The following is a 13,370-nucleotide window of genomic DNA, read 5'->3' on the forward strand; positions in this document are numbered from 1 at the left end:
ATAAAATTACAATTTATCCCCCTCGGCGCCAGATTTGAAGAATAGTAATTAGCTATCCCCTACTGATCTCTATTCCTGATCCCTATCGAGCTGACCCCTATCAGAATTATTACACATGTCCGACCCCTATCGGTGAATCTCTATCAGACTGAGCCGTACCGGGTCACGGGATAAAATTACAATTTATCCCCTCGGTGCCAGATTTGAAGAATAGTAATTAGCTATCCCCTACTGATCTCTATTCCCGACCCCTATCGGAACTATCACACATGTCCGACCCCTATCGGTGAATCTCTATCAGACTGAGCCGTACCGGGTCACGGGATAAAATTACAATTTATCCCCTCGGTGCCAGATTTGAAGAATAGTAATTAGCTATCCCCTACTGATCTCTATTCCCGACCCCTATCGGAACTATCACACATGTCCGACCCCTATCGGTGAATCTCTATCAGACTGAGCCGTACCGGGTCACGGGATAAAATTACAATTTATCCCCTCCGTGCCAGATTTGAAGAATAGTAATTAGCTATCCCCTACTGATCTCTATTCCCGACCCCTATCGGAACTATCACACATGTCCGACCCCTATCGGTGAATCTCTATCAGACTGAGCCGTACCGGGCCACAGGATAAAATTACAATTTATCCCCCTCGGCGCCAGATTTGAAGAATAGTAATTAGCTATCCCCTACTGATCTCTATTCCCGACCCCTATCGGAACTATCAAAGACAAAACAGTGATCACTCATCATTGAAAGCTAGCAGACTGTGCTGACCGGACTGATATCTCATCAATGATTTAAATCACACCGGCCGTCGCCGGTTCGTTACTACATATGTTCACATACACTGTTATTTCGACTCGTCAGCAAATTATAAATTTACACAAGAATTCATACTTACTCGGAAAAACTGATAAAAATTTGGACAGACTATTCGACAATATGCAAAGTTTGATTTAACAGGCTTTTGCTTACCTTATTTTTTTTTTTTATGGTGCACCTTGAAATCAGTTTTCCGAGTTGAGCAGAATTGTTGCCCTCCCCCGAAAGTCTTCACCCGTCTTTCTTATTTATTTAATGAATCGTCCTTTCCCCAACTCGCCTTCTCCACACCCAAATCAACTCACTTCGACTGGATCGTTAGTAAACTATACTCTGCTACCATTTCTGTTAGCAATTGGATATGTAGACGGACGAGTCGGTCAAGGATCGATTCAGACAAGGTGGTAAATTGTATGACAAGCTACAGTTTATTCAGAGTGAAGATATCTAGAACAGCGTAATTACGGCTCTCCCGCTGGTTCGTACGGAAGCGCAGACGAAGAAGAGGCCGTTACGATCAGTACACCACTATTATATAGAAAAGAAAGTAGGTTGATTCTGGAAGATCGGATCTTTGGATTGGTTCAGCTGGGGTGTAGTCTGTAGTCTTCCGCCATTGGCTCAGTAGTCTGTCCGTCATCGTAGAATCCTCTTCGGGCATTCAACGTTCAGAGACAACGGAGATCATGTGTGTGTGCGCTGGTTTTGGCCATTAGTGTAATGCGGGAGCTATCCTGTAGGGGACCCCACAGGCTCAACTCTGAGTTGTAGCCCCCCCTTAACAATAGTTTGGTCACCTACATGAGAAATAGCATTTCTCTACACCACTTCTGTTACATAAATGTACGAACAGGGATTGAACACATGTTCTTCAGATTACAAGAGCAAATTATTTAGCACGTCTCTGTTTCCTGCTGAGAATTTCAACATTCTGGAAAGTAGGAGATGGGCCATTGCAAAAATTTGAATGGAGAAGCTGGGGATTGAACCCAGGACCTCATACATGCAAAGCATGCGCTCTACCACTGAGCTACATCCCCTTTCTGGGAAAGAAATGGTTTTTTCTTATTTTTTTACATTTCACCTATAATTAATCAGGTAAGCTAGTTGAGAACAAGTTTTCATATTCAACTGCGACCTGGCCAAGATAAAGCAAAGCAGCGCAACACAAACAACAACACAGAGTTACAGATGGAATAAACAAGCGTACAGTCAATAACACAATAGAAGAAAAAAAAGAAAGTCTATATACAGTGCGTGCAAATGGAGGTAAGGCAAGAAATAGGCCATAGTAGCGAAGTATTTACAATTTAGCAAATTAACACTGGAGTGATAGATGAGCAGATGATGATGTGCAAGTAGAAATACTGGTGTGCAAAGAGCAGAAAGTATATTAAAACAATATGGGGATGAGGTAGGTAGATTGGGTGGGCTATTTACAGATGGGCTTTGTACAGCTGCAGCGATCAGTTAGCTGCTCAGATAGCCGATGTTTAAAGTTAGCAGTGTTGCCAACACCTCAGTAAGGAAAGTAGCTATTGGCTGTCCTAAAAGTCACTAGAAGTTGCTAAATGATGTCATCACCTAATTTGCATAATTGTCCATGTGCATGTAATTGTGATGGACACTGTAGGAGTGAGGAATAACATTGTGGAAGAGACAAAAAGTGAGTAAAATGAAAATGTCTGCAAGTATTCAGAGGGGTCTGAATACTTGCTAAATACAGCGACTAAGTCGCTAAGTTGGCAACACTGAAAGTTAGTGAGGGAAATATGTCTCCAGCTTCAGCGATTTTTGCAATTCGTTCCAGTCATTGTCAGCAGAGAACTGTAAGGAAAGGCGGCCAAAGGAGGTGTTGGCTTTGGGGATGACCAGTGAGATATACCTGCTGGAACGCGTGCTACGGGTGGGTGTTGTTATCGTGACCAGTGAGCTGAGATAAGGCGGAGCTTTACCTAGCATAGACTAAAAAGATGACCTGGAACCAGTGGGTCTGGCGACGAATATGTAGCGAGGGCCAGCCGACTAGAGCATACAGGTCGTAGTGGCCATATCAATACAATTGACCCTTTCTTTACACTGTTCTAATGAAAGTACATTTCCATAATATCATCTAGCTTCCATAAACGTCGAACAAGGCTTGAACCCAGGATTGAACCCATGTGCTTCAGTTTACAAAAACAGATGACTTAGCACATCTATTTCCTTCTTAAAATGTCAACATTCTGGAAAGTAGAGTTGTGTAAAAGCTCATTTCACAACTAAATATACTCATCAGAAAATTTGGGGATTAACTTCAGAGAGCATGCATTTCAAGTATTAGCTCTACCGTAGAGGTTCATCCCCTTACTATATAATAGCAGGGTTGCCATTTTGAGAACTTTTTTTTTTCTTCAAAGTCCTCCAGTGAAAGAAACTTCCCATGGTACCAGCTATCTTTCTGTAAGGCACGGATGGGATTTGAACCCATGATCTTCGGTTTACAAGACCGACGACTTACCGCTTGGCCACCATGCCACTCTATGCTTCAAGATATTTATCAATATTCTGGAAAGTAGTAGTTGTGTAATGTGAATTTGGCACACAAATAACATCTCTGTTTCCTGTGAGAATTTCAACATTCTGGAAAGTAGGAGTTGTGTAATGTGAATTTGGCACACAAATACTCAGTGGAGAACCTTGGGATTGAACCAAGTACTAAAATAGCATGCACTCCCCCTCTGAGCTTCGATCCAATTTTATTTGCAGATAAAATGCAATATTAATACAATGTACTTTTTATATACACCACTCCATTGAAACTACAATGAAATGATAGCAGCAATTCTAAATACACGCAAGTATGGACAGTCATCTAACCCATGAACTTCAGTTTTTGAAAATGATGCAATTGAAGTTGGCAACCATGCCACTTCTGTTACATAAATGTACAAACAGGGATTGAACACATGTTCTTCAGATTACAAGAGCAAATTATTTAGCACGTCTCTGTTTCCTGCTGAGAATTTCAACATTCTGGAAAGTAGGAGATGGGCCATTGCAAAAATTTGAATAGAGAAGCTGGGGATTGAACCCAGGACCTCATACATGCGAAGCATGCGCTCTACCACTGAGCGACATCCCCTTTCTGGGAAAGAAATGGTTTTTTCTTATTTTTTTACATTTCACCTATAATTAATCAGGTAAGCTAGTTGAGAACAAGTTTTCATATTCAACTGCGACCTGGCCAAGATAAAGCAAAGCAGCGCAACACAAACAACAACACAGAGTTACAGATGGAATAAACAAGCGTACAGTCAATAACACAATAGAAGAAAAAAAAGAAAGTCTATATACAGTGCGTGCAAATGGAGGTAAGGCAAGAAATAGGCCATAGTAGCGAAGTATTTACAATTTAGCAAATTAACACTGGAGTGATAGATGAGCAGATGATGATGTGCAAGTAGAAATACTGGTGTGCAAAGAGCAGAAAGTATATTAAAACAATATGGGGATGAGGTAGGTAGATTGGGTGGGCTATTTACAGATGGGCTTTGTACAGCTGCAGCGATCAGTTAGCTGCTCAGATAGCAGATGTTTAAAGTTAGCAGTGTTGCCAACACCTCAGTAAGGAAAGTAGCTATTGGCTGTCCTAAAAGTCACTAGAAGTTGCTAAATGATGTCATCACCTAATTTGCATAATTGTCCATGTGCATGTAATTGTGATGGACACTGTAGGAGTGAGGAATAACATTGTGGAAGAGACAAAAAGTGAGTAAAATGAAAATGTCTGCAAGTATTCAGAGGGGTCTGAATACTTGCTAAATACAGCGACTAAGTCGCTAAGTTGGCAACACTGAAAGTTAGTGAGGGAAATATGTCTCCAGCTTCAGCGATTTTTGCAATTCGTTCCAGTCATTGTCAGCAGAGAACTGGAAGGAAAGGCGGCCAAAGGAGGTGTTGGCTTTGGGGATGACCAGTGAGATATACCTGCTGGAACGCGTGCTACGAGTGGGTGTTGTTATCGTGACCAGTGAGCTGAGATAAGGCGGAGCTTTACCTAGCATAGACTAAAAAGATGACCTGGAACCAGTGGGTCTGGCGACGAATATGTAGCGAGGGCCAGCCGACTAGAGCATACAGGTCGTAGTGGCCATATCAATACAATTGACCCTTTCTTTACACTGTTCTAATGAAAGTACATTTCCATAATATCATCTAGCTTCCATAAACGTCGAACAAGGCTTGAACCCAGGATTGAACCCATGTGCTTCAGTTTACAAAAACAGATGACTTAGCACATCTATTTCCTTCTTAAAATGTCAACATTCTGGAAAGTAGAGTTGTGCAAAAGCTCATTTCACAACTAAATATACTCATTAGAAAATTTGGGGATTAACTTCAGAGCGCATGCATTTCAAGTATTAACTCTACCGTAGAGGTTCATCCCCTTACTATATAATAGCAGGGTTGGCATTTTGAGAACTTTTTTTTTTCTTCAAAGTCCTCCAGTGAAAGAACCTTCCCATGGTACCATCTATCTTTCAGTAAGGCAAGGATGGGATTTGAACCCATGATCTTCGGTTTACAAGACCGACGCCTTACCGCTTGGCCACCATGCCACTCTATGCTGCAAAATATTTATCAATATTCTGGAAAGTAGTAGTTGTGTAATGTGAATTTGGCACACAAATAACATCTCTGTTTCCTGTGAGAATTTCAACATTCTGGAAAGTAGGAGTTGTGTAATGTGAATTTGGCACACAAATACTCAGTGGAGAACCTTGGGATTGAACCAAGTACTAAAATAGCATGCACTCCCCCTCTGAGCTTCGATCCAATTTTATTTGCAGATAAAATGCAATATTAATACAATGTACTTTTTATATACACTACTCCATTGAAACTACAATGAAATGATAGCAGCAATTCTAAATACACGCAAGTATGGACAGTCATCTAACCCATGAACTTCAGTTTTTGAAAATGATGCAATTGAAGTTGGCAACCATGCCACTTCTGTTACATAAATGTACGAACAGGGATTGAACACATGTTCTTCAGATTACAAGAGCAAATTATTTAGCACGTCTCTGTTTCCTGCTGAGAATTTCAACATTCTGGAAAGTAGGAGATGGGCCATTGCAAAAATTTGAATGGAGAAGCTGGGGATTGAACCAAGGACCTCATACATGCAAAGCATGCGCTCTACCACTGAGCTACATCCCCTTTCTGGGAAAGAAATAGTTTTTTCTTATTTTTTTAAATTTCACCTATAATTAATCAGGTAAGCTAGTTGAGAACAAGTTTTCATATTCAACTGCGACCTGGCCAAGATAAAGCAAAGCAGCGCAACACAAACAACAACACAGAGTTACAGATGGAATAAACAAGCGTACAGTCAATAACACAATAGAAGAAAAAAAAGAAAGTCTATATACAGTGCGTGCAAATGGAGGTAAGGCAAGAAATAGGCCATAGTAGCGAAGTATTTACAATTTAGCAAATTAACACTGGAGTGATAGATGAGCAGATGATGATGTGCAAGTAGAAATACTGGTGTGCAAAGAGCAGAAAGTATATTAAAACAATATGGGGATGAGGTAGGTAGATTGGGTGGGCTATTTACAGATGGGCTTTGTACAGCTGCAGCGATCAGTTAGCTGCTCAGATAGCCGATGTTTAAAGTTAGCAGTGTTGCCAACACCTCAGTAAGGAAAGTAGCTATTGGCTGTCCTAAAAGTCACTAGAAGTTGCTAAATGATGTCATCACCTAATTTGCATAATTGTCCATGTGCATGTAATTGTGATGGACACTGTAGGAGTGAGGAATAACATTGTGGAAGAGACAAAAAGTGAGTAAAATGAAAATGTCTGCAAGTATTCAGAGGGGTCTGAATACTTGCTAAATACAGCGACTAAGTCGCTAAGTTGGCAACACTGAAAGTTAGTGAGGGAAATATGTCTCCAGCTTCAGCGATTTTTGCAATTCGTTCCAGTCATTGTCAGCAGAGAACTGGAAGGAAAGGCGGCCAAAGGAGGTGTTGGCTTTGGGGATGACCAGTGAGATATACCTGCTGGAACGCGTGCTACGGGTGGGTGTTGTTATCGTGACCAGTGAGCTGAGATAAGGCGGAGCTTTACCTAGCATAGACTAAAAAGATGACCTGGAACCAGTGGGTCTGGCGACGAATATGTAGCGAGGGCCAGCCGACTAGAGCATACAGGTCGTAGTGGCCATATCAATACAATTGACCCTTTCTTTACACTGTTCTAATGAAAGTACATTTCCATAATATCATCTAGCTTCCATAAACGTCGAACAAGGCTTGAACCCAGGATTGAACCCATGTGCTTCAGTTTACAAAAACAGATGACTTAGCACATCTATTTCCTTCTTAAAATGTCAACATTCTGGAAAGTAGAGTTGTGCAAAAGCTCATTTCACAACTAAATATACTCATCAGAAAATTTTGGGATTCACTTCAGAGCGCATGCATTTAAAGTATTAGCTCTACCGTAGAGGTACATCCCCTTACTATATAATAGCAGGGTTGCCAATTTGAGAACTTTTTTTTTTCTTCAAAGTCCTCCAGTGAAAGAACCTTCCCATGGTACCAGCTATCTTTCAGTAAGGCACGGATGGGATTTGAACCCATGATCTTCGGTTTACAAGACCGACGCCTTACCGCTTGGCCACCATGCCACTCTATGCTGCAAGATATTTATCAATATTCTGGAAAGTAGTAGTTGTGTAATGTGAATTTGGCACACAAATAACATCTCTGTTTCCTGTGAGAATTTCAACATTCTGGAAAGTAGGAGTTGTGTAATGTGAATTTGGCACACAAATACTCAGTGGAGAACCTTGGGATTGAACCAAGTACTAAAATAGCATGCACTCCCCCTCTGAGCTTCGATCCAATTTTATTTGCAGATAAAATGCAATATTAATACAATGTACTTTTTATATACACCACTCCATTGAAACTACAATGAAATGATAGCAGCAATTCTAAATACACGCAAGTATGGACAGTCATCTAACCCATGAACTTCAGTTTTTGAAAATGATGCAATTGAAGTTGGCAACCATGCCACTTCTGTTACATAAATGTACGAACAGGGATTGAACACATGTTCTTCAGATTACAAGAGCAAATTATTTAGCACGTCTCTGTTTCCTGCTGAGAATTTCAACATTCTGGAAAGTAGGAGATGGGCCATTGCAAAAATTTGGATGGAGAAGCTGGGGATTGAACCCAGGACCTCATACATGCGAAGCATGCACTCTACCACTGAGCTACATCCCCTTTCTGGGAAAGTAATGGTTTTTTCTTATTTTTTTAAATTTCACCTATAATTAATCAGGTAAGCTAGTTGAGAACAAGTTTTCATATTCAACTGCGACCTGGCCAAGATAAAGCAAAGCAGCGCAACACAAACAACAACACAGAGTTACAGATGGAATAAACAAGCGTACAGTCAATAACACAATAGAAGAAAAAAAAGAAAGTCTATATACAGTGCGTGCAAATGGAGGTAAGGCAAGAAATAGGCCATAGTAGCGAAGTATTTACAATTTAGCAAATTAACACTGGAGTGATAGATGAGCAGATGATGATGTGCAAGTAGAAATACTGGTGTGCAAAGAGCAGAAAGTATATTAAAACAATATGGGGATGAGGTAGGTAGATTGGGTGGGCTATTTACAGATGGGCTTTGTACAGCTGCAGCGATCAGTTAGCTGCTCAGATAGCCGATGTTTAAAGTTAGCAGTGTTGCCAACACCTCAGTAAGGAAAGTAGCTATTGGCTGTCCTAAAAGTCACTAGAAGTTGCTAAATGATGTCATCACCTAATTTGCATAATTGTCCATGTGCATGTAATTGTGATGGACACTGTAGGAGTGAGGAATAACATTGTGGAAGAGACAAAAAGTGAGTAAAATGAAAATGTCTGCAAGTATTCAGAGGGGTCTGAATACTTGCTAAATACAGCGACTAAGTCGCTAAGTTGGCAACACTGAAAGTTAGTGAGGGAAATATGTCTCCAGCTTCAGCGATTTTTGCAATTCGTTCCAGTCATTGTCAGCAGAGAACTGGAAGGAAAGGCGGCCAAAGGAGGTGTTGGCTTTGGGGATGACCAGTGAGATATACCTGCTGGAACGCGTGCTACGAGTGGGTGTTGTTATCGTGACCAGTGAGCTGAGATAAGGCGGAGCTTTACCTAGCATAGACTAAAAAGATGACCTGGAACCAGTGGGTCTGGCGACGAATATGTAGCGAGGGCCAGCCGACTAGAGCATACAGGTCGTAGTGGCCATATCAATACAATTGACCCTTTCTTTACACTGTTCTAATGAAAGTACATTTCCATAATATCATCTAGCTTCCATAAACGTCGAACAAGGCTTGAACCCAGGATTGAACCCATGTGCTTCAGTTTACAAAAACAGATGACTTAGCACATCTATTTCCTTCTTAAAATGTCAACATTCTGGAAAGTAGAGTTGTGCAAAAGCTCATTTCACAACTAAATATACTCATCAGAAAATTTGGGGATTAACTTCAGAGCGCATGCATTTCAAGTATTAGCTATACCGTAGAGGTTCATCCCCTTACTATATAATAGCAGGGTTGGCATTTTGAGAACTTTTTTTTTTCTTCAAAGTCCTCCAGTGAAAGAACCTTCCCATGGTACCAGCTATCTTTCAGTAAGGAACGGATGGGATTTGAACCCATGATCTTCGGTTTACAAGACCGACGCCTTACCGCTTGGCCACCATGCCACTCTATGCTGCAAGATATTTATCAATATTCTGGAAAGTAGTAGTTGTGTAATGTGAATTTGGCACACAAATAACATCTCTGTTTCCTGTGAGAATTTCAACATTCTGGAAAGTAGGAGTTGTGTAATGTGAATTTGGCACACAAATACTCAGTGGAGAACCTTGGGATTGAACCAAGTACTAAAATAGCATGCACTCCCCCTCTGAGCTTCGATCCAATTTTATTTGCAGATAAAATGCAATATTAATACAATGTACTTTTTATATACACCACTCCATTGAAACTACAATGAAATGATAGCAGCAATTCTAAATACACGCAAGTATGGACAGTCATCTAACCCATGAACTTCAGTTTTTGAAAATGATGCAATTGAAGTTGGCAACCATGCCACTGTTAGCAATTGGATATGTAGACGGACGAGTCGGTCAAGGATCGATTCAGACAAGGTGGTAAATTGTATGACAAGCTACAGTTTATTCAGAGTGAAGATATCTAGAACAGCGTAATTACGGCTCTCCCGCTGGTTCGTACGGAAGCGCAGACGAAGAAGAGGCCGTTACGATCAGTACACCACTATTATATAGAAAAGAAAGTAGGTTGATTCTGGAAGATCGGATCTTTGGATTGGTTCAGCTGGGGTGTAGTCTGTAGTCTTCCGCCATTGGCTCAGTAGTCTGTCCGTCATCGTAGAATCCTCTTCGGGCATTCAACGTTCAGAGACAACGGAGATCATGTGTGTGTGCGCTGGTTTTGGCCATTAGTGTAATGCGGGAGCTATCCTGTAGGGGACCCCACAGGCTCAACTCTGAGTTGTAGCCCCCCCTTAACAATAGTTTGGTCACCTACATGAGAAATAGCATTTCTCTACAAAACCCTCTCTTCACGTCTCACCAGAGACGTGACACAACCTAACTGGATCCAGACACAAAGAGAAACTTCTCCCAAGGGGACTATGAAATAAGGCACGGTTTTAAACCAAAATAGATATATATGTATTACATCATGTTCTCCATTCAATCCCACTATGTACTAAGTTGGCTACCAGCCACCTAGGAACTTACAACCCTCATTTTACAGAGCGGAGAACAACAGCTCAAAATAAAAGTAAATGCTTGTCTACATAAGCCAACTTTTTTCCCGCAGGAAAAAGTTGTGATTCCCTCTCTTCACATCTCCAAAGAGATGTGACTTAAACTAGGCAAGTCAGGCGGAATGATCCACTTGCATAACACATACATACATCCCCATAAGGCAACAGCAGATATAATGTAAATCTAATAGGCACTCTCCTCCTCATCCTCGAATTCAAGTAGGTCTTTATCCAGCAGAGGAAACATCTGGGAAGGGGAGGAAGGGTCAATGGCTTTAGAGATAACCCTAGTGGCAAGGGAACGGATGCATGGAATGCAACAGCATCCACAGAGAACTAAAATGGCAGCGAACACCGAAATGGATACCCAAATGGAGGACACCAGGGTTTATATTTACCAAACGCACTCATCCAGGAGTCCCACATCGAGGTATCCATCCCAGAATGAGATTTCATTTTACCATTGAGCGTCCTCAAACCTTCTAGGGCCATGGTCAAGCTACCATCGGAGGCTGCGTTATTAGGGATGAAAGTGCAACACTGTTCACCAAACATAGTACAAGCTCCACCTTTCTCCGCCAGTAGCATATCTACTGCAATGCGATTCTGGAATGTCATAAGAGAAGTTGCAGCCAGGCTCTCATGCTCCATACCGTTATGAAGGCTTCAGGCATGATGATGCACCCCCCTCAATATTCTATGATATAACTCTCATCAGCAAGCCTGCGACTTTTTCAACATTCTCACCGGTTCCAGCTCCAACTGAAACACCTCATGTACCACACTCGCTTTGTCCCCGACCTCATTCATATCGATATTAGTCCCCGACTGAATATCAAGCGTGTTTCATGCACAGGATTTGATTCTTACAAATCTTCATTTACGCCAGTAAGCAGACCAGTGGGAGACGCAATGGCCCCGCCTTCTGTTCATTCTCTGTTTGGTCCCTTGGTTCTTAAATACATGGCTTTTATTTCTTTCAACTTCCTTGTCTCTGGCCTCCTGCTACGTCCCTCTCAACTCACATTCCATTGTTTTCAGCTGGGCCCCTGTTGGCGGCCACCCCCCTAGATAACCTGCTTGTGTCCATCTTAACTTCAATCCCTCCCAAACTTTCTTTATAGGCGTCCATCGTTCCTTTCCCCCTGATCTATATTCAATTTTTTGTTCTAGGAACTCATTAAACCTCAGCTTTGGAGTATTGGGAGTCGCCATTGTGAATTTGCTTTAAACGTAATTTAATTTAATTCAATCGGAATTTAATCGTAGTTTTAATCGAAATTCTCTCCTTCTATCTGAATATAGTTAGCATATACTTCGCCCGACGTTGATTAGTACCCACGATGTATTCGAAGAGACACTATTGCTCGTGCTCTGCCTTATCTCAGAGCTTCTCCTTCGTATATTCAGGTTGAGAAAAACCGCATGGGTTTGTATAGCATTATGGAGCGCACAACCAAGGGATCTATTCGACTATTTAGTCTCAATATTTAAATATTATATTCAGATATTATTTCAATTATACATCAGTCATTTCATTCCTGATTATACATTTATACATGTACCTATTAACATAGGTACATAGGTACAATATAGAAGTTTCGGATTTATCCAATATCCCTTATTATAATTCTCTCTCTCTCCCTCTATCTAACCACCAACAATCTTAATGGAAACAATTACAACCACATTGCATTTTAACATAACATAACATAAACAGTTACAAATAGACAAAACAAGACAAAACAGCACGTTATATCTCTGACCCCTGAAAGCCGATCCTTATCAGTGAATTTCTATCAGACTGAGCCGTACCGGGCCACAGGATAAAATTACAATTTATCCCCCTCGGCGCCAGATTTGAAGAATAGTAATTAGCTATCCCCTACTGATCTCTATTCCTGATCCCTATCGAGCTGACCCCTATCAGAATTATTACACATGTCCGACCCCTATCGGTGAATCTCTATCAGACTGAGCCGTACCGGGTCCCGGGATAAAATTACAATTTATCCCCTCGGTGCCAGATTTGAAGAATAGTAATTAGCTATCCCCTACTGATCTCTATTCCCGACCCCTATCGGAACTATCACACATGTCCGACCCCTATCGGTGAATCTCTATCAGACTGAGCCGTACCGGGTCACGGGATAAATTACAATTTATCCCCTCGGTGCCAGATTTGAAGAATAGTAATTAGCTATCCCCTACTGATCTCTATTCCCGACCCCTATCGGAACTATCACACATGTCCGACCCCTATCGGTGAATCTCTATCAGACTGAGCCGTACCGGGTCACGGGATAAATTACCAATTTATCCCCTCCGGTGCCAGATTTGAAGAATAGTAATTAGCTATCCCCTACTGATCTCTATTCCCGACCCCTATCGGAACTTATCACACATGTCCCGACCCCTATCGGTGAATCTCTATCAGATGAGCCGTACCGGGCCACAGGATAAAATTACAATTTATCCCCCCTCGGCGCCAGATTTGAAGAATAGTAATAGCTATCCCCTACTGATCTCTATCCCGACCCCTATCGGAACTATCAAAGACAAACCAGTGATCACTCATCATTGAAAGCTAGCAGACTGTGCTGACCGGACTGATATCTCATCAATTGATTTAAATCACACCGCCGTCGCCGGTTCGTTAATACATATGTTCACATACACT

The 13,370-nt window shown here is 41.4% G+C and overlaps 8 non-coding genes across 8 annotated transcripts; all 8 read right to left on the reverse strand.

Moving 5' to 3' along the window:
• Positions 1-1,795: 1,795 nt before the first annotated feature.
• On the reverse strand, positions 1,796-1,867 carry trnaa-ugc (transfer RNA alanine (anticodon UGC)). Its single transcript has one exon. It is a non-coding gene; the product is annotated as a tRNA-Ala (tRNA).
• A 1,405-nt stretch (positions 1,868-3,272) lies between these two features.
• On the reverse strand, positions 3,273-3,344 carry trnat-ugu (transfer RNA threonine (anticodon UGU)). Its single transcript has one exon. It is a non-coding gene; the product is annotated as a tRNA-Thr (tRNA).
• Positions 3,345-3,879: 535 nt separating this feature from the next.
• trnaa-cgc (transfer RNA alanine (anticodon CGC)) lies at positions 3,880-3,951 on the reverse strand. The gene has a single exon. It is a non-coding gene; the product is annotated as a tRNA-Ala (tRNA).
• Positions 3,952-5,356: 1,405 nt separating this feature from the next.
• Positions 5,357-5,428, reverse strand: trnat-ugu (transfer RNA threonine (anticodon UGU)). Its single transcript has one exon. It is a non-coding gene; the product is annotated as a tRNA-Thr (tRNA).
• Positions 5,429-5,963: 535 nt separating this feature from the next.
• On the reverse strand, positions 5,964-6,035 carry trnaa-ugc (transfer RNA alanine (anticodon UGC)). Its single transcript has one exon. It is a non-coding gene; the product is annotated as a tRNA-Ala (tRNA).
• Positions 6,036-7,440: 1,405 nt separating this feature from the next.
• Positions 7,441-7,512, reverse strand: trnat-ugu (transfer RNA threonine (anticodon UGU)). Its single transcript has one exon. It is a non-coding gene; the product is annotated as a tRNA-Thr (tRNA).
• A 535-nt stretch (positions 7,513-8,047) lies between these two features.
• On the reverse strand, positions 8,048-8,119 carry trnaa-cgc (transfer RNA alanine (anticodon CGC)). The gene has a single exon. It is a non-coding gene; the product is annotated as a tRNA-Ala (tRNA).
• A 1,405-nt stretch (positions 8,120-9,524) lies between these two features.
• Positions 9,525-9,596, reverse strand: trnat-ugu (transfer RNA threonine (anticodon UGU)). Its single transcript has one exon. It is a non-coding gene; the product is annotated as a tRNA-Thr (tRNA).
• Between the last annotated feature and the right edge of the window lie 3,774 nt (positions 9,597-13,370).

The sequence above is a fragment of the Oncorhynchus kisutch genome, unplaced genomic scaffold (assembly GCF_002021735.2).
Source record: "Oncorhynchus kisutch isolate 150728-3 unplaced genomic scaffold, Okis_V2 scaffold2486, whole genome shotgun sequence".
Taxonomy (NCBI): Eukaryota; Metazoa; Chordata; class Actinopteri; order Salmoniformes; family Salmonidae; genus Oncorhynchus; species Oncorhynchus kisutch.